Source organism: Phymastichus coffea, unplaced genomic scaffold, assembly GCF_024137745.1.
Source record: "Phymastichus coffea isolate CEN01 unplaced genomic scaffold, Cenicafe_Pcof_1.1 PCOF00015, whole genome shotgun sequence".
NCBI lineage: Eukaryota > Metazoa > Arthropoda > Insecta > Hymenoptera > Eulophidae > Phymastichus > Phymastichus coffea.
The window spans coordinates 952276-973955 of record NW_026706826.1 but is presented as its reverse complement, the minus strand read 5'-3'; the positions used below and the strand labels follow the sequence as shown (position 1 = coordinate 973955).

The window sequence follows — 21680 nt, the reverse complement described above, 5'->3', positions numbered from 1 at the left end:
TTTATAATGTTCACGAGTGTTTTCCGTCTCTATATGACCCAAGTAAAAGGGGGAAAAACTTCCGGGAGCCCTGGCATCAAAAAATTTTTTGAGCTCTTTTGGGGCCACCACGTTTTCCGCGGATTTACTCATATACAAGATAGGACACTCAGTATTATGTGGCTAATTCCAGGCTATTTCAACATGTCATTCCGGACCAGTCATCCGATTTGAATGAAACTCGGTAGGCTTGTTTATAACATTAAGATAAACATCTCTACCGATTTTCAGGTCAAAATATTAATTAGTTCAAAAGTTATTAACAATTGAAAAAAAAATGAAAATGTTTTTGAAAATGCGATGTTTTTTTAAAAAAACATATCGGTATGCGGTTTGTTGCAAAATACTCAGAAAGACGTGTACTTTAAGCATGTTTGAACAAAAAATAAACATTTTAATTTTTTTTATCAATTTTGAAGTTTTGAAATAAATAATTGACTTTTTCTCATCGAGGCACAGGTACGATTTTGAAAATTTTAATTTGATTAGATTCCTTGGACTTTTCTACATCGAAAACCGTATTAACATTTTCCGGGGATTAATAAACGAAGCTACAGTACGCGATAATGCAAAGAGCGGCGACCGCTCTCCGCACGCCGCCGATACGGCCGCACGTTCAGGCAACGGTTCGGCGGGCGGATCGCTTTACTTTGTTTCTAATTACACATTCTCTTACTAGGTCCCGAAAAATTTTATTATTGATTCTTATGTAAAAAAGTCTGCGGAACACAATGGAATAACAATTTTTTCATTACATACAGTACCTCTATGAGTAAAATTGTTTTTTTTTCTGAAAATGTGATTTTCGCATGTACATTTGAATGAAGTTCGCAGGATTTTCTTTTTTTTAACTTTGATATGTTATAAATGTTCACTTTAAAACTTATACTCCAAAATAGTATTTGAACACTTTCTAACGAACACAAAGATAAATTAAAATTAAATTAATCGCTATGGAATTATAAAGCACTAAAATCTTAAAAACTAAAAAGTCGATTTTTTTCACGAAATTTTATTATATTTATTTAATGATATGTAGTAGAAAAAAATTTTTTTCGTACTAGGATTGAGGTTTTCTCTACTCTATAGACCACATAGAATATGTTTTTGCATTGAAAAAAAACCATTTTTTGGTCAAATTTGAAGTAGAAACCCACCTTGAGTATCAAATCTTTTTCTACATATAAATTTCTAAATGAATGCTATTAGTATTCAAATTAATAGCAAGTGCGCATTAACATCAGTGAATTACATCATTTTCAAAACATCATTTCACCGGTCACATAAAAATTTTGTAACTTTATATCAACAAACAGTAAAATATATTTCTGTGATGTATGATGGTATCAAGGACAGCAGAATTTCTAATTGTTTCCTCAACTTAATGTCGCAAAATATAAAACATTTGCTTTATATATTTGAATTATTGACAGCAAATTGAATTTTATTTCTTTTGGTCTCTTTTAGTGATTTATAAAATTAATGATTTTCACCGTGGTAATAATTTTCCAATTCTTGACAAGGAATAATAATTCAATAAATTGGAGTTGGAATATTTTCTTTGAATCTTTTAATAAATATCATAAGTATGAAATCTTTTTCTACATATAAATTTCTAAATGAATGCGGTTTGTATTGAAATTAATAGCAAGTACACGTCAACAATCAGTAAAATACATCATTTTCAAAACATCGTTTCACTGGTCACATAAAAATATTGTAACTTTGTATCAACAAACAGCAAAATATATTTCTGTGATATATGATGGTCTCAACGACAGCAGAATTTCTAATTGTTTCCTTTACTGAATGTCACAAAATATAAAATATTTGCTTTATATATTTGAATTACTGATAGCAAATTGAATTTTATTTCTTTTGGCCCCTTTTAGTGATTTATAAAATGAATGATTTTCAGTGTGGTAATTATTTTCAAATTCTTGACAAGGTATTATAATTTAATAAATTGGAGTTGGAATATTTTCTTTGAATTTCTCAATAAATGACTTGAGTATCAAATCTTTCATGTTATAAATGTAGCTACCAATTTTTTGCTTATGAATTTCCAAATGAATGCTGTTCGTAATGAAATTAATAGCAAGTGCACATTAACAATCAGTAAACTACATCATTTTCAGAAGATCATTTCACTGGTCACATAAAAATGTTGTCATTTTATATCAATAAACAGTAAAGTTTATTTCTGTGATATGATGGTTTCACGGACAACAGATTTTCTAATTGTTTCCTTTACTTAATGTCACAAAATTCAAGACATTTGTTTTATTTATTTGAATTATTGATGACAAACTGAATTTTATTTCTTTTGGTCTCTTTTAGTGATTGATAAAATTAATGATTTTCACTGTGGTAATTATTTTAAAATTTTTGACAAGAAATAATAATTTAATAATAATTTAAGTTAAGGTACCCAAACCAGAAATTTTTTTATTTTTACCTTAGAGTCAGATTGGAGTTGACCCATGTATTACCAGACATTTTTGTAAGTTACTCACACATTTTCAGTTGATTTCTATAATTTCCCATGGAGTAATGTGTAATAATGTGTTTTTTTAAATAATTTATCAAAAAGTCCTGGCGCATACCATTGCAATCCTCAATCCCACCAAAATCCACACATATTCTATCAAGAAAAAGCTAGAAAGCTATTTTTTCAGGATTTTTAAAGACTGGTTCAATGTCTATACATAAATTAAATCATCATATTTTCAATAGAAAGTTTAAAATTTCAGAATATTCACTTATATTTTTTGGCACCAAAAAAAACCATCCATGATATCCCAAAATTTGAAAAAATAGCTCTTTTCAGAAACAAAATTTTAAACTGAAACCAAAATTACAGACCGGTTCAACTTTTTGCAATGCGCCAGCACTACTTTGAACAAGGAAAAACAAGAAACTGAGAAAACTCATATTTTATAAAAAAAACATTTATTTCATTTGATCACTGAATTAATAATCATAGAAAGTTTCCTTTAATTTTTTTATCACAGATTTTTTTGAAACCGTATCACAGCTGTCAGCATCAAATGTCACTATAAAACCTCCAAATATATGCACATAAAAACAACATCTCAGAATGAGAAAAAAACATCTAATTTTTTCTCACAGTTCTTTTTAATCTAATAAGATCACTTTTAAAATTTGCCAGCTCCGTAAACTACTCCTTCATCCCTTACAATTGTTGTATCAATCTTCTTTTTCTTCAACTTCTTATCAATTCTGGGTTTCTTAACACTTGGTTCACTGTGCCTGTCACTGTCACTCTTCCTCTTCTTATTTTTTTTTCCAAGATTTTTTCACTTACAGAAAAAACAGGCTCTCCTCTTATTTCTGCTGCAACTGATGCTCTGTTGAAGTGTCCCATATTGAATTCAGCCACTGTGTTTGCTATCGCCATTTCCACTTTTGCTTTGGACACAAATGTTGTTTTTGGACACTTTCTCCAAATGACTAAATGTATGGCTTCGTTGTTGTTTTGAGTGAGTCCTAAAGTGCATCTCTTCAATAAATTCAAGCTTGTCAATCTCTCGTACACTGGTTTGATATGCTCAATCACAGTCTTTTTCAACACTAGTTTCATAGTTTCATGACTGGATGGCTTTTTATTGAGAGCAACAGCCTTATTATAAAAGCACCAAGAATTCACACCAGTAAGACAGTCTTCATGGTTAGGTTTTTCATCAGTCGAGTCACAATGACTAAGAGTTGCCAAAATATCTTTCTTCATTGCATCAACATCAGAAATATTTCTGACAATAGCTGATCTGTAGTAATTGCTGAGCTGAGAAATAACTTTACCAGTTAGTGCACCTTTTTTTTTGCCACCTAGATTGATTTTGTTAACTTTGCAAACTTTTATCACTTCATTCAAACCAGTGTAGAGTCTTTTCGATACATGATTCAGAATGAGCTTTTGTTTATACCAGTCAGTTGGCTGAACTTCTATTTGATTTGAGCCATTGAATACAAAACGTCGTATGATCTTGATCAATTGGTGGCCAATGCTACAAGTTATTATCAATAAAAAACCAATAATTAACACGTTGAGAATAATAAAGTCATTCCATCATTCTAAGTTATTATCAAGCTCAGTCTGAAGGTGGCGCCGTCGTAACATTGACTCCAAATTTCAAAGTATGTACTCTATTTCGCGAGACCATATTTTTTTAAATGCCGCGAGAACAGTAAAATTTATGTTTGGTATTTTTACGCAAAATCGTGAAAAAAAATTTCAAATTCAATATTGTGATTTATGTTTAGTTTTTAATTTTTGGATGATAACCATTACGTTCCTATATGCATTAGGATTAAGGGGTCTACCCACTACTCGCCCTCAAAAAAAATGCCTACTTTTGGGAATTTTTTTAAAACATATTGTGAACCATATTGATATAAATATTGTTAGGTGTGATAAATAATGTCTAAAACTGTATAAAAAATTTTTTTTAATCCATTTTATTTAAATTTTGTGAACAAAAACCATGGCTGAACGTAAGTCCTAAAAAATAAGCGAGGTGAACGGTACCACCATTTTCTGAAGAACGGCTCGTCTGAAACAGAAAAATCGAACTTTTTTAGATTCAGTATGACAATAGCTAGGTTTGCGAGCTATATTTACAAATATTTAGCAACAAATAACAAAATCGCTGCCAAAAAATCACAAATATAAAAAAAAACACTGATTTTTTCGCTGTTTTTTGAGGTTAAGATGTATTAAAAGTATAATATTGTAATGTAAAATAGCTTGCAAACCTCGGCTTTTATATGTAGAATACGTGTTTTAAATTTCAAGAGGATCGGTCGAGTAGTTTTGCTTAAAATGGTGGTACCACCTTTGAAAACGTTGTTTTGAGAAAAACGCGTTTAAAGTTTTTTTTAATGAAAAATTCTTTAAAAATCTTACCTAAACTCAATCTGCGATACCAGCACCGTACATTTCATCTTCTTCTTGTTCAAATTCTTCATTCTCTGCTAATCTAGCTTTCTTTCGTGCTGACCTGGACTCTTTAGAAGATTGACTACTCCTGCAGTTCGCCGTTGAGATGCGCGTTTTGTCGCTCTTGTTCGCGTAACTTTTTGCGATAGGACCGATACGGACGTTCATTACGTCCAAAATTTTAAGCAGTGACTTGTTCCCTTCGTTAAAAATACATGCTGCTGTTTTGCAAGCAATCTCAACGACTTGTTTTCCATGGAATATGTGTTTAGGTGCCATAGTCCATACAGTTGTGTTGAAACTTTCGTTGTTGTTCTGCGCGTTACCACCTAAACACCTTTCAAGTAATTCCGTCTTGGTCAAATCTTCGTAGATGGGCTTCAGCACTTCTTGGACTTCGTCAGCGAGAGCAGGTGGATGTGTGTACTGCTCTTTAGCTGCTTTTGCTTTAAGGTACTTACACCACTCGATCGAACAGTACGAAAGCTGCGGCTTGGCGTCAGTTGAAATCTTGTGATAAAAGCCAGCCCAAATCTCTTTACGCATCCCTTCAACAGAATTTACATTTCTACGTACAGCTAAACCGTAATTTGTTGACAATTCCTTCATTAGTTTTACTGTCAAAGTTTGAGTTTTAACTGCAGGAACTTTCTTTTGAGCGGATGGCTTTGATGGCGTTTTCTTTGCTGCGACTTTTTTTGGAGTACGTTTTTTCGGTGTGTCCTCTGAGTCCTTCGTGGTTTCTGCTTGTTTGACTGCTTTTCTCTTTTGAATGAGAGCCTTTCTTGCCTCATTAGCACGTTTAAAAACCCTTTTTGCAACGTGTAAAACGCACTCCAATTTTTTAACTTCAAAATCTTCACCGTAGGGCTCACTCTCGAGCAACCATTTGAATGTTTTGGTATCTCCGTCTCCAATATAATAACCATAGCGAACTGCAAATCTTTCTATTGATCGGAAAAACATTTCGACAATACCTCTCATTTCCATTTTGCCAGAAGATCCCTCGTGATTTGATGAACACTCAGGCTCGTGTTTTTCGTACCAGGCAGCGTACTCCAAAGTGTGCTCTTTTCCTTTCCACAATTGGCATCCTTTACAGTAACTTGATTTTATAATGACGTCTACAACTTTTCCAGTGAACTTAAGAATGAGAGATATTATGCCAATTAAAGAAGTGAAACCTCCTTTTGCCCAAGAGCCGTCACCAGAAACAGATAAAACATCTTCGGGAAGTCCTTTTTCTTTTTGTATCTTTTGTTCTTCGGCAATAGCTTTGCGAGTCACTAGGGTGAAAACAGCGTCCACTGCCGTGAGAATCTTATCAAGGATACTATAATAAGCTTTCGAACGCAGTCCTATGCCTAGTTCCATCAGATTACAAAATTTATTTATACCTGTTAGTCTAATTCCAAGTAACCGAAAAATAAATACTAAGCGACGATTCACTTCATAGCCATTTCCAATTTTGGGACAAGAATTGATATACTTTTCTCCGCACTTTTCACAAGCTACACACAATTGGAAACCTAGTCCATGCTGAGCATATTTCGTAAATTTAACTGCTCCGTTACACACTTTACACTTTAAATATTCTTGTAACATACAAAAAACTGCAGCAAAACTTATAAACACGTAACCAGACGTGGGATCTTCGTGTATGTCTAAGGTGGCATCTTTTGAATTTTTGAGTTTTTCAGCTGATTTACTTGCATGGTCAGTTCCGGTTTCGTCGGAGAATTGATTCCCGCGAAATTGTTGTTTTTTCTTCCCCGTCAAACCTGCACGAACTCGGTTTGTTCTGCTCCCTTTCGGCATGATGCTGATCGTACGAGATCACAGACAAAACTGACTGTCGAAATATATATAAGAACAGCACTAGAGCTGGCTTATTTCCCTCCAAAAACTATATAGTAACACTTAAATTCAAAGAAAAAAGGTCGAAAACATAGTCGAAAAAGAGAATATACGATTTACTTCAGGTAGCAGCAGCATTTATTGTCTAAGAGATTTAGTCGGCAGAAGGGGCGGGCAAGCGCGTGCAGCTGGCGTAGCGCGCTCAGGTAGGCGCGCCGAGGTAGTGATGTACAGGTCACAAAAATATATAGTTACACTGCTCGGATCTTTATAAAATTTTGACACAATATTCTTACATACATATATATTCGAAAAATGTAAAAAAAAAAAAATCGATTTTTCAAAAGTCGAGTAGTGGGTAGACCCCTTAAAGAGAACTAAATGCGAAATAAAAAGAAAACCGATTTTTTGACACAAATTTGGGTAGAGAAGCACCTTAATTAACAATATTTTCTCACACTTCAACAGTCCTTTGTAAAAGTCAACCGAGCATCTTGTTTTTAAAAAGAAATTTTCAATTATATTTTAATATGTCAATAAAACTATGGGATTTGGTTCGATTTTCTTCTGTGATAGACTAGTTTACTTTAAATCTTTTTTGATTGTTTCCGTATTTGAATAACTGGATATTCTATTTGCCTATGCAATTTGGACAACAAATGCGATCATTTAATTTTTGATCATCAAACCAAATTAATACAGAGAATATTTTAAGTCAGAAAGAGAGACAGGTATGGGGGAAAAAAGGGAACGGATGTAAAAAACAAAAAGAAAAATACACAGTCGAAAGGTAGAGAGGGTTGAAGGGGTAAAAGCGGACATTAAAAAACCTCCGTGAACCTAGCTGATGACATATTCGCAATCGTAATAAAAAAAAATACTCAAAATTGTCAAACTTTGCGTAGATTCAGCAACTTGAAACGAAAAAATTGTTAAACCTTTCGTTTTTATGTAAATAAACAAAAACCGTGAAATTCAGCTTAAAATCGCAATATCTCGCCTCAGGAAGCACTGACAAATTCAAAACCACCTGCAATCGTTTGCAACTTGCCTTTTGATCAAGAAAACACCTTAATTACAATCACCTCTCACCTCAATAATTTGTGACAATTGTTTTTTTATCTCCGATCCGGAGTCAGCTCTACCGCTAGCAGACGACACCATCTCAGAGCGCAGCAGTACTAGAGACTTACATAGGGAATAGTTACAAAAAATACTATTATGTTCGGTAAGGTAGCTCACTATGCTCCTGAATGGCCCCGATTATTTGCAACAGCTATTGAAAAGATGACTCTACCGATAAAAACATTAATAGAAAATAATTCGGGGAAAAGGTCCTTTGGATTAGCCCCGCTGAACTCGGGGGATTCAAGGGATGGGTTATCATTTAAAATTAACCGTAAATGATCGATTTGACTCTTGAAAAATGAATTACTTGAAGTTGATTTGAAATGATAACCCATCCCTTGAATCCCCCGAGTTCAGCAGGGCTAATTCAAAAGACCTTTCCCCCGAATCATTTTATAATAATTCTTCTATCAGTATAGAGTCGTCTTTTCAATAGCTGTTCCAAATAATCGGAGCCATTCACAAGCGCAGTGAGCTACCTTACCGACCACAATAGTACATTACATTACAAGGAACGAATGACGAAGATTCCTCCCGGCGGAGTGATTGTCCCCCCGAGGCGAAGCCGAGGGGGACAATCCGCCGGAAGGGGTCTTCGTCGTTCGTCCCGAGTAATGTATACTATTTTTCTTCCGACCCGGTCGAAAATTCGCAATAATCGCGTTAATTGAAATAACCACAGTACGTATAGGTTATACTCGCAGTAGCTGCCGCCATTTGAGTCTGCCGAAGCAGACGACACAGTAGTGATGCCTTAGATATTTGAATTTGTTAATAATAAATGAGGATTTTTCTAGCATCCGCTGCGGATGCTGTAAAAACCCGAAGTAAAAAAAGAAAAACAAACAAACAAATAATTATGAACAACATTTTACATAAAAATTATTCTTCATCACTATTCTCATCAGATGAATTACTTTGTAAATCCATTTTTCTGTATTCTACTAATTTAGAATAAAGTGTAAAATACAGAACACAATCGAGAAACTTAGTACCAGTGGCTTGCAGTGGCTGATCACGTCAGTTTGGATTGGGTATATTGTAAGGTTACGAACTTGTATACAACCGGAGCCCGGAGCTGTGTATAGTATATAGATACACAACTATCCTACTCGAGAGAGCCGGGAGTAAATGGTTTCGGCCGCGTGGTGGCGCGCAGATCGGGAGGGAAGCTGCGCTTCGAGATGGTGTCGTCTGCTAGCGGTAGAGTTGACTCCGGATTGGAAATAAAAAAACAATTGTCTCAAATTATTGAGGTGAGAGGTGATTGTGATTAAGGTGTTTTCTTCATCAAAAGACAAGTTGCAAACGATTGCAGGTGGTTTTGAATCTGTCGGTGCTTCCTGAGGCGAGATATTGCGATTTTAAACTTAATTTTACGGTTTTTGTTTTTTTACAAAAAAACGAAAGGCTTAACAATTTTTTCGTTTCGAGTTGCTAAATCTACGCAAAATTTGACAATTTCGAGTATTTTTTTTATTTCGATTGCGAATATCTCATCCGCTAGGTTCACGGAGGTCTTTAAAAAGGAACTGAAGTCGAGGAAAAAATACAAAAGCGCGGAGAGTGAAAAGGGGGAAGAGGAAGGTTAAGATCTAGATAGAACACCAATAGAGGAGGAAGGTAGCAGAAAAGAAAAAAATGAGAGAGAAAATGATGGGAGAGGCTTGGAGAGAATTTTGTGTTTTCTGCGTCACTGAATTGAAATTTATTATAAGTAAATTACTAAATTGAAGATATTTCAACCAAAAAGGTTGAATCGAAGTTACATATCATCATCAATACTCCAATACAAGTGAGATGCAACAACTGAATCGGAATGCGTGCTGTACAATATTATCGCAAATGAGAGGATCTCCAGCCTAAAACTATGAAGCGCTGTGAGCTTACTATTTCAGGTTCTTGAATCACCAGCTCTATAACCCAAGAACCCTGGGAGCTGCTAGGCTTTAATATAGATCAGGAAATCGCAAGCAACAGAGACAAAAAAGGCCTGTTCCGTGCAAAAATTAGGGGAAGGATCAAACCGACTAAAATCGCTTGAGGATGATGTAAATAGCAAACCTGTATGAAATGCAACTCAAGTTTCTGTATCAAAAATTACTTATAAGGGTTCAAAGTTGGCGAAAACAGGTTTTTTTAATCCGCAAGCCACGGTATGTATTTTACCGGAAAAAGTTGTCGATAAAAGTTGTAGACAATTGTAAAAGCTATAATTTGAGCCGTGGCATGATTATCTTTGATTGTTAATTCTTGTAAAAAGTTACAAAAACCCTCGACAATGACCATTTCTAGTACATATATCGAATATTTATTGCAAAAATGACTTTTTTTAATATTTATCAATTTTAAAAGAAAGCTCTTGCGATTTAGAAAAAAATGACCCCTCACTCGATTATATATTTTCATTAGTTATTGATTTATTGTTATTAGTTAACTAAGAAATGCCCAAAGTACGAGGCTGTAACTTTTTGATGGCCGAAGGTATCGAGTTGCAAAAGGGATCAATCTCTTCGTCAAAACGTCAATTTTAATAAACTAGGCAGTCACAGCGCGCTTCGCGCGCTTAACCTAAGTCAGTTCTGCGACACATACAAATGCATATCGATACGTCACGCACCATGTGACATTTTTTAGCCGATCATATCACGAATAAAACGCGGTCACCCATCACTTATCTCTTTTTATAAGTAGGATGATTAGAGGCGAATGAAAACATTAATTTTCAACCCCTTATTTTCGACTTTAAAAAAATACACTTTTTTTTGTGTAAACAATTAGATTTTCTCATTTCCTATGCATGTCAGAAATTTCTTTTTTTGAAATTGTTGTAGCTAGATTGAAAACAAATATTTTGAAAAAAAAATTTCTATTTTGGACCAATAGCAGCCGAGTTAAGTTTTTTTTATATGACTATTATTGTTATAATAAAAATTAAGTAATCGTATCAACAGCGTTCGATTGTTAATATTTTACATTTTATTGTTAGATTACAATGCTCTGCATATTTTGTTTCTTTTACAATCATAATTCTGTTTTAATTCGTACATGAGAAAAGCCACTGGCTGGAAGGCGGTGATGGTGGGTTTCTCTCGCGCGCTCGGCAATCGTGAAAGCCCGCGCTCAAATAGTCGCGCCCCGCAAAAATGAAGCTTATCTCACAAAGTACTGCATCATTTTCGATCATTTTTTTTAAATTTCGGATAGCTTTGAAATTTATTTATACAGATTTTTTATATCGTTACAATAAACAACGTTATTTTCGCATCTAAAATACTTTCGAAATTTTTATATCTCTACTCCTATAAATAGATACTTCAGTACCTGGTTTTAAAATATTTCTCTCATTGAGTCTTAAAGCAAGCAACTCTGCTAAATCTTTGGGTAAGTTCAAATTACGAATCAAGTCATCCAAAGCATTCTGATCAAAAAGATTGGGTCCATCATCATTTAATATGTATTGTTCTTTCACTTCATCACCACTGAGGTTCTATCAGGTTCTGCTAGATGGAGTTTTTGCAACTTTGAAGTACGATTTTGAGGCCTTTCGATTATGCCATATCGAGCTGGAGTCACACTAAGCACGTTTAGTCACACTAAACAAGTTTAACTTTATTCGTGTGGTTCAACCCAAAATCACATTACATGACTGGTAAGCTCCCGCCGAGCAGTTGATGTGATGACCCATTTTTCCTTAATATTTTTCCAGTTACTCAAAATTCATCGGCAAACATCACATATAGGGTTCAGAACTTATGGTTTATCAAGATTTTTCATTGATGTTTTGTAACAATCATTGTACAAAATTTTGATAACATCACTGATTGGTCCAAGACATCGAATGACATCAAACTTTTCACAAACATAACAAAATTTATTTTTTTTCTTGCTACATGCGATTCTCGACATTTTGATTAATTTATCCATTAGCCTGTCGCTCAAGTACGACCTGTAACACGGAATAAATTCAGTATCAAAACAGCATCTATCTATCTATAGTCACATAGATTTAAAATTGCAAACACAAGGGTTATCCAATATTCGACAGCTGTAACAAAGATTCTAACATCGGGAAAACTATTTTCAATCAAAGCTAAATTGTGCATTCACCAGTTTCCATAATATCTTCAGGCACAAACATTCTTGAAATACAACAACACATTAGGTTTCTTCAATCGCCAATTACGAATCTGGAGTCGTATCTTGTAAATTCAAAATGGCGCATCGATTATGGCGGGCTAGAATTTTTATCTTTTAAACTAGTTTATGTGAAAAAAAAATAGATACATGGATTTTTGTAGTCGCTGATTGCGAATCTGCTATCGGATTTTGTAAATTTGAGGTTGAGTGAAACTAACTGAAGAGTAAAGCTAATTGAAGAGTGAAGCTAACTGAAGAATAAAGCTAACTGAAGAGTAAAGCTAACTGAAGAGTATAACTAACTGAAAAGAGAACGGTTTTTTGGTAGCGGATTGAAAATATGAAGGGTTACAGGTTACAAATTATAGTATTGTTTGGGTTGGAATTTCTAATTAGCAAGTTGATAACTCCTTGAGCTTAGCGTTCTTGGGTTATAGAGTTCTCAGGGTTCTTGGGTTGTATAGTTCTTGGGTTATAGGTTCTTGCAATTTACCTGATCTACATTAAAACCTAGCAGCTCCCAGAGTTCTTGGGTTATAGAGCTTGTGACTTATCTTCCCGACATACAAAACTCGCAGCTCCCAGGGTTCTTGGGTTATAGCAGCTCCCAGAGTTCTTGGGTTATAGAGATAGTGATTTACCTACCTGGAATAGAGAGCTCATAGCGCTTAATGTTTTTGGGCGGGGATCTTCTCGTTTGCGATAATATTGTACTATACGCATTCCGATTAAGTTGTTGCATCTCACTTGTATTCGAGAATTGATAATGGTATGTAACCTTGGTTCAACCTTTTCTGTTGAAATATCTTCAATTTAGTAATTTATTTACTTATATTAAAATTCAATTCAGTCACGCAGAAAACCTCGAAATGAGATGCATTGGCTCAGCCGAAAATTTCTCTGGTGGCGGTCATATTGTGAACATATAGTCAAGTAGGTCATTTTAAATTGAAAATATCTCAGCAAAAAATAAATATTTTTTTAATTTGAAAAATTAGTTTTGTAGACTAAGGATAGAGTTTTCAATTTTGAGAAAAAAATATTTTTCGCGAAATTATTTAACCTCAAATATAGCCAAAAACCGTCATTTTTGCACTTCTAGGTAAGATTATCTCGAAAACCTAGGGTGATAAATAAATTCTGGGGCCAGATTCGGGTTCAGCGCATCATTTTGCTTCGGAAATTTAGTTTCTGCTTTCTGGAATTTTTTTTTTTATTTTGTCGGCCTTTGTAAGTAACAGCTAATTTACAAAAGGAGTAATTTCTGAAATCGTTAGTCGAGCTATAATGTTTAAAAAATGATGGAATACCTGTTTGTTAATACCATTTTAATATAAATTATAAAAAACGGAAATAAAATAAATTATTTAGCAATTATAACATGATAAGTGCACTGCATTATCAGCAGTGATGACAATAATTGACCCGGATTATGTAACGGTCCTATATATGAGCTATTTATTAAATGACTGTAACTAGTCTAACGTATTTATCTGTTTAGTCAAAACAATACATTAAGCGGCGCTACCTCACTGTTTACGCGACTGTATACAAATAAGAGTCGAATCAAAATAAACAGCGTGACGTCAAAAAATAATAGACATAGATATAATGATTCATGATATTAAGAAAAATATGTTAATTATAGATAATTTTAATATAACAAAGTATCGATTATATAGATTTTAACATGTAGATTCATAAAATCTCATTCAACTATGAAATAATAATGAATATCAATATGCAAAGTTGATTTATTTATTAACATATGAAATATTAGAAAAATGTAAATAAGTTATACGCAAAGTGAATAAACATAGAACATGAGTAAGAATTGGTTTCATTAATAACAGCTGAATGACAACTGCTATTAATAAATAAACAATTAATAATTTATTTAAACAATAAGCCATATATAGAACGAAAATATTAAGTTAATACTTGATAATGATAAATATATGATTTAGAAATCTTAGATAATTAATCTAATAATTGCATATTAAGATTAGAAAAAACCGATACAAATATGTAAAATTAGTCATAATTCAAATGTTATTAATTAATTTAAATAATTAATTTTGGAAAACACTTCCAAAATTAATCAACTATAAAGTTATATGAAATTTTTATAATTTTCTATTGTAAATAATGTAATATCACGTTAATTAACTTTATTAGTTAATAACTTTTGACGACACTATTGGCGATAATTGTATATTGTATAAAATCAACAAATAACTAATTCTGTAAAATTTACATATGTTAAAAACTTAATATTAATGGTTATTTACTTGTAAATTAAGAAAATTCATTTCTCAAAATTCGCGAATGTCTCTCGAATTTTCGATGAAATCTCTCCTGCAATAATAAGCGGGAAAATCTGTGTATAAATAGGCCCACCTTTGCACAGGCTAGCGTTCATTCACTTCTAGCCTTGCAAGGTGAGCGCATGAGTCTGAATAAACTTGGATTAACACCTAAGTTCTTTCTCTCATTGTGATTAACTAAGCAAGACTATCCTTTCCTTATAATTTGAGCTCGACTTATAGAACATCTCGCGCTATAAGAAACTTGGGCCGAATTATATCCTATCAAAGAAAGACTTTAGCTCTGCTTATGGGACAATTCGCACCATAAGAAACTAGGGCATTGTCTGACTTTCCTCGATATATTGCAATTACTTATATATATTTGATTTACTTATTTATTTTATTTGATTCATATATCTATTTTCTTGACAATTAGAGTAAAATCATTGGAAACAAATTCTTACTCATTAGCTAGATTACGAGAGTTCGAATTATTTTATTTATAAGTGATACGAACATCACATTAAATTCACGAATGTTTTTCTTTAAATACGTGTATAATTGAAATCAGGAATAACGTAATTTTCATTGTCAGTTGTACATCAAATTTGTATTGTTGCAGATAATAAGGCAGTTTTAACTGATATTGCTACGAAGATGAATGCTAATGATCCCCATCTTGAAAATATTGGCATAAATTTAAATGAATCAATAAACAGCAACATTCTATCACTATCAAGAGCAAATATCAGTAGTGAGCCTCACAATGAATCGAAGAATAACTCTCACATTGACTCTGAAACTCAAGATGGTAATGTACTATAATTCTATCAACAACAAAATTTCCAATCATGTTTTATACCGTAGAAAGGTAATATTATTACAATCGTTATAAAAAAGTGAATAAAAATTTTTTCAGATCATTCGCATGTGATTGCATCACCAAAGAATTTAGACTTAGGCACAAGCGAAATTATTGTCAGTGGATCGCATGATGAACCAGGATCGTCTTTCGTTGTGCAAGAACCAGAATTTGAACAATTCGAACCGTTTGAATCATTTCCTACGGAGGAAGTTGAATCGCTTCAGCACAACGAAAATACCTGTAAGTATAGCTAGGAATGATTTCAATTTTAGAATGAAAAGTAATTTTAAGATTTTCTAGAAAAAATTCATATTTAGATGTACTCTTAAAATAATTTCTTATCAAGGTTAATTTTAGAATCGAAAACTAAAGATTTGATCTATCTACATATATAGAATTATAAAATAACAGATTTCTTTAAATCCTGATTCATTCTATTACAGATCAAGAAGAGCCTTTCGTTCACTTTACAGTGTTTAACCAAGATTTGCCAAGCGAAGACTTGGATTTACTAGATACCAACACAGTAACTAAAAGATACATTAAATTAAGCAAATTTCTAAACAGGCTTATTCAGATTGGCACTCTTGGCAAAACTGATTTATTTTTGTATTTTTATCTGCAAATATAATTATCTATATAATCAACAAATTTTTGAGAAAATTTAATATAGAATTGACCAGCCTAACCAATTGATATTCGGAATATAGGTACAGTGCGATCACCTGTTCAGAATATCACTCAAAACACAACGGATGAAGCTGGATCGGCTATGCAATCTAATGCTATATTTGATGCAGAAGAAGACAATTCAATGACTTGGCTCTATGATAACGTTGAGGCAGAATTAGCAGAAGATGGCATTAGTAATGAAGTTACTAAAAATAAGAATCTAAAAGCTACAGAAAAATCATTAAAAAATAGTGAGTTACGTCTAGTTTCATGTCCTTGATCATATTCTTAACACTTGTGTAGGAAACCAGTAACTCTAATCACCGCCGACTTATTGCTTTATTGATATTAAATAAGTTTTTACTGTTTAAGCTTTCTGTGCATCAGAATTTGTCCTTTTTAGAAGCTAGTTTCTTTGGTAGCCTTTTTTTCTGAATTAGATTTCTTATCTGTTTGACACTATTACTTCTGTTCACTTTTGTAATCACTTTTTATATTATTTGCTACGCTTTTTTTTATTCATTTTTTTTATTCAACTTTTTTTCACTATTTTTTTGCTTTTTTTCCGCGGGACAGACATAATGTGTAGCGTTTTTTAGCCAAACCAGAAGTCTATACTGAATATAGTATTTTTTAATGCTAACTTTTTTCCCTAGAATCTTATAAAGCAACTTTATTAACAGAAGAGGAGAAGAACATGATAAAAAACAATGTGGCTCCAATTACTATGCCTGGTACACCAAGAGTCGTTTTAAAAGAGACGTTCGTTTCTCGCATCACAAAAGGAAAAAGAAATCCAAAGAAGCATTTTTGTCACTTTTGTAATAAGCTGATTGTGGATCAAATATTTAGGCATATGACTACATTCCATGCAAATGAGCCAATTATTCTTGAAGCTAAAAAGCGCGGAAAGACAGTTTTGCGATGCACGTTGGAATATCACAGGAATCGTGGTGATTACATGTATAATTACCATTTTAAAAAAACTGAAGATGAAATGCTTGTAAGTCGGCGGCCAAATCAACGCAGGGTTATAAAAGTCCGAATCTTGCCATGTGGAAAACGTGAATGGCCAGAAGATGTATCGAATATTGATGACGAAAATTTTGTTTATGATGAGCATAATTTACCAATAATAGCATATAAATATGATCTTAATAACTTGAATGGCACAGAGTTCCTCCCATGTTCCGGATGTTATAAGCAAATTCGAAGGAACGGAATGAAAAATCATGTTTGTTGTTTCCAAGACATTGTACGAGTTGCAGGACTAAGGGGAAACTTAAACTTAAGTCAGAAATTGATACCCGATGTCCATGAGTTAGCTTCTGTACGAGCTCGTAATCTTATCTTCTCACACATGAAACTTGACGATGAAAGAGATGTAGCGGTTTCTGACAAATCATTAGTTTTATATGTAAATAATTGCGTTGATCACTATACTGAAGATTCTAATTATAATATGATAAGTCATCAAGTTCGGATACTTGCTAGATTATTCATCCAAATTAAAAACAACACTAACCCGCTTTACACTGACATCGTTTCAAAGATCGGAGATTTTCATGATTTGCTAAAGTCAGATAGAGCACCTATTGTAGCCGAAGCCATTTATCAATTATGCGAGTATGATGAAGAAACTGCAAAGATTAGTGTACAAAAAAGAAATTTTCCTAAAGATATCAGTAATGCTGTTAATAAATTCATTGACTTTTACGTTCCATATTGTTCAGATAATAAATTAAATACTGACGAAGTTGTAAATTTTTCAAAATCTTTCAAAAGAAAGATGAAGAGATTTATGAAAAAAGCGCGTGAAATTCAAGAAATATCTCTTCAAACTTTTTGAGTGAATTTGCATTCAATATATTTTTAGAAAATAATGACTTAGTGGAATTTGACTATAACATACCAAATCCAGGAGAAAGTTCCGATTCGAGAGTACGGATGAGTTATCTAACGAAAAAAAAGAAGAAAAAGAAAACAAAATGATCCAGAAGCAAACAAAAGCACAAAAAAGAGCATACACAGGATCATCTTTTAGTGAATCGCAACCAAAGAAAAGAGGTGATAAATTGGTTCTTATTGTTAATTCGATGAATTAAATCTTGTATTTGTTCAAATTTGGTTAACATACTTTTAATATTTTCATCACATTGTTATTCATGATCAGTAGACACTTGAAAATTCATTGACTTTTTAAGATCATGAATAACTGGCACATTGCTCCATTAAATTCACGTTCATTACTGACAGAAAACAGACTAGTTCTACGACATTTCGGAGTAAGGTCTCGGATTTTTGTCATATTTGACACATTAATTGTGTATATAGAGATAATGTTTTGTACCAAGTTTCAGCTAAAAATATTAATTACTTTAAAAGTTATGAACAATAGAAAAAAAAATGAATTTTTTATTTTAATCTCCATAACTCAAAAACTATTAATCGTATCAAGACGATTTTTTCTAAATACGCGAAAAAATGTATACTTTGAGAATATGTATATGTTGAAATGATTTATTTATTGACGAAAAAGTTATTAACATTTTAAATAAACAAATTCGATTATCACCGAAGAGGCAAGTTTAATTCGAAAAATTCTTATTGCAATCGATTCCTTGAAGAATTTTACATAAGATTCCGCTGTAAAAACTTTGTAATTTCGATTAGGGGGCAGGTAATGAGCACGCGAAGAGAAAAAAACTACTGCCGAAAGGACATTGCCGAAACACAACGGGCAACGGGGGTCCGTGCGCATTTTTCCGCGTATTTAAAAAAGAATCGTCTATTGAAAGAACCTGTCAAAAGTAGGCGCTAGAAACACGAGAACTATGTTATATTCGCTCCGTGCATAATTTACACTCAGCGCCGGCAATGGCAGAATTTGTAACTTTTGGTTCGCAAAATATATTCGGTTGAATAGGAACGAATATATTTTTTATAGTTTATTCAAAATCTATAGGCCAATATTGAAAAAAACTTTGAACAGGAGTATACGTTTTCAAAAACCTTAATTATCTTGTCAATCGAAGTTGTAGTTCTAACACCATCAATGAAATACACGAAATTTAATGTGATATAACCTGAAACTATATTTCAAATTAAATGACAAATTGAAATGTTGAGGATTCAAATCCCATTATATTAGTTTTTTTACTAAAATTACTCGTGAATTCATTTTTAAACAATTAGTTACACTGATTTCCATCTTGAAAGTTTATGCATTTGACGAGCGTGTAGTTCTATAAAACGCCACGGGTATTACTGCAGTCTAGATTTTAAGTGTGCACGGAGCAAATAACTACTAAATTCTACGGTTGCCAATGAAATAGAATACTTGTACGGCGGATTTTTTATAAATGGCCATTGAACTTGATAGGTGAACGAAATGATTTTCTACGATAGCCTACGTTATATGATTAGTTTAGAAGCGCCAAAATCATGAAAAAAAAGTATGAGGCTTATCGGCAGCTAGCATGTGGAGCTAGATGGCCACATGATATATCAGCAATAAATAAACATAAGGAAACAAAACCTCTTACAGGTATTGTACGGTATTATACATGTAATCGAACTAGAGTTTTACCGGATACTTGGTGAAAAACTCGATTTATGGATGTCTCGCTACGCTCAAGGAATTACACCAAAACCTCTGTGTTATACGTCTTCTAGCACATGTTATCATGTACTGAATTTACCGAAAAGCTTGGTGAAAAGCTCGACTTTCAAATGTCAAAATGCATCAAATGTGTTTGTCCAAGAATTTAGGTCGCTGTAACTCTGTACCAGTTGAGTTCAAGCACATATGCCCATGTGCCGGCTTTACCGGACACCACGATGGGAAGCTTTTTCGGTCGCATAGAACATTCATTTGTCTAGCGAATAGAGTCAGAATAAGGAGATTTAATACTATTTGCCTTACTGTTGGTTCCTATGTAAGTACTCCTAACCCCTTACACTTATTGAACATTTAATCGAATAAGAGCCTTAGCGGACACTTTGTTGAGAACTCGAATTATGGGTGCATAGCTACGCCCGGAGTGTTAGACCGACAACTCAGTGCGATGCGTCTTCTAGCACATATTATCATGTACCGACTTTACCGAAAAGCTTGTTGAGAATTTCGACTTTCTAATGTCAAAATGCATCAGATGTTTTCGTCCAACAATTCAGGTCGCCGTAACTCTCTGTCAGTTGAGTTCGAGCACATATGCCCATGTACCGGCTTTACGCATAGAACATTGAGTAGGCTAGTAAATTAATTCAAAACAAGAAAATTCAATATTATTAGCCTTACTGTTGCCGTCTCTGTCAGGAAAACAAACCCGATCCCTCACAGGTATTGAACATGTAATCGAATTAGAGCTTTACCAGACACTTGGTGGAAAACTCCATTAATCAATGTCTCGCTACGACCGAGGTATTAGACCGACAACTATGTGTCATAAGTTTTCGAGCACATGTTATCATGTACCGACTTTACCGGAAAGAATGTTGGAAAGCTCGAAAATACATCCGTATTCCAAATAGCCCATTGTGGTAAAGATTCAAAATCGACGTGTCCGGATAATCCGGTTTAGTCCCACTCAATTATAGACTCGTGATTTAGCGTAATAGCAGTCTCAAATATATGAGAAGTAGTTTCTGGATAACGGGTTATATTGTGACTTGGACGAGAGTAGACGTGTCTTGTGTGAGTGCTGAATATAGGCCGATTCTGAAGAGAAGGAGAGCAGGAAGTGAAGAGAAAAGTGGAGAAAAGGTGCAGGAGGAGTGGAAGGACGTTCGGAGAAGAGAAAAAGTGAACGAGATAAAGGGTGAAGGAAGAAAGGTGAAAAAGAAATAAAGAGAGAAAGGATAGGTTAGGGTGGATAAGTCAGAAGGCGGGAAAAGAGGAGCGTAGGAGAGGGGCATAAAGGCGAAGATAGAGGGAATAAGAGAGAAAGTTAAGGCGGGAGCAAGACGGGGAATAGGAATAGGAAACAGGAACGAGATGTTTACAACGCCAGGAACAGCAAGAGAGAGAGACGGTAAAGGGGATAAGAGGAAGGCAAAGGGGGTGAGAGGTAGAGAGAGCGAAGAGGGCATGAGAGGGGGAAACAAGGAAGAAGTGAGACAGGCGAAAAGGTACAAAAGTGAAAGCGAGGGGAGTGAAACAGAGGGGGACGAAGGGAATGAAATGGACAGAACATTGATAGGGGTGGGGGAGAGTAAAGGAGAAGACAATGTATTTGAAAGAGTACTAGCAGAAATGAGAGAGTTGAGAAGAGAGGGGAAGAGAGAGAGAGAGGAAATGATGAGACGAATGGAAGAGGCGGAGAAAAAAAGAGAGGCAAAATGGGAGAGAGGTTTGGAAAAACTTAGAGAAGAATTAGAGAAAGATAGAGAGGAAAGGAAAAAAGAGAAAAGAGAAGAAAACAGAAGACAAGAGAAGTGGGAAGAAAGAATGAAAGGATGGGAAGAATAGATGAATAAGATGAAAAAATACATAGAAGGAAGAGAGACAAGGGTAGAAGTAAAAGGAGTAGATAATAGGGAAGAAATAGATTACATGAAGGAGAGGATGGATAGAGAAAATAGGGTAAATAATATAATAGTTACAGATCTGGAGAGAGAACTAAAATGGGAAAAAAAAGGAGACGCAGAGGAATGGTTAAAGGACAGAATGGCAATAAAGGGGGAAATAATAAGCCTAAGGAGCATAGGA

General features: G+C 33.8%; 1 protein-coding gene across 1 annotated transcript in view; it reads left to right on the top strand.

Annotated features, from left to right (window-relative positions):
- Positions 1-21680, top strand: part of LOC131675042 (glutamate receptor ionotropic, kainate 2-like) — a 2022482-nt gene that overhangs the window by 1098493 nt on the left and 902309 nt on the right. The window lies entirely within an intron of this gene.